The following is an 858-nucleotide window of genomic DNA, read 5'->3' on the forward strand; positions in this document are numbered from 1 at the left end:
AAACACTTTGAATATGATATACTCATATACATTTCATGGACGTACAGCGAAAATTATGCATATGGCTATTGACCATGTAATGTATGTTATATACAAGGTGTCCCATTTTAAATAACGGATAGGAATATCTCGGATGGTAAGCATTTTGGAGGAAATTTGTTTATACAAAAGTTGTAGGATGCAGACAAGGCTAACTTATGGTGACCTTGACCTGAACCTTGACGATGACCTTCAAGGTCATTTCAATATCAAGTCAATTTTTTCAAATGGAACCCCTTATTTTTTAACCCGGAAGTAGAAAGAGCGGAAGATTTTACGTCCGAATACGACCTTGACCTTGACTTTCACCGCTATCTTCAAGGTCATTTTAATATCAAGTCGATTTTTTTAATGGAACCCCTCATTTTTTACCACGGAAATGGAAACAGAGGAAGATTTCACGTCCGCATGTGACCTTGACATTGAACTTGACCTCGACCTTCAAGATCATTTTAAGGTCAAATCGATTTTTTTTGAACGGAACCCCTTATTTTTTACCCCAGAAGTGGAAAGCGCGGAAGATTTTACGTCCGAATATGACCTTGACCTTAACCTTAAGGCAAGATAGAGGAATCATCCATGCAGTTGAGGAAAGATAGAGGAAACACACAACCAGTTAGTCCTGTTTGTATTTTCGCTGTGCCTCGCCTGTCTGTGCGACTTTAGGACACACGCTCCATGGTGAGGTTCTATAGTTCTTTTCGGTTTGTGTCCGTTAGTTTGGACCTCCCTGTCGGCCAGCATTTAGCATGGTTGAACCTGTTGACATTGTTTTGATTTAATGCTCCAGAAGCCACATCGTATAAGATTAGTGATGCC

This window comes from Trachymyrmex cornetzi, unplaced genomic scaffold (genome assembly GCF_001594075.2).
Source record: "Trachymyrmex cornetzi isolate Tcor2-1 unplaced genomic scaffold, Tcor1.1 scaffold991, whole genome shotgun sequence".
Classification (NCBI taxonomy): Eukaryota; Metazoa; Arthropoda; class Insecta; order Hymenoptera; family Formicidae; genus Trachymyrmex; species Trachymyrmex cornetzi.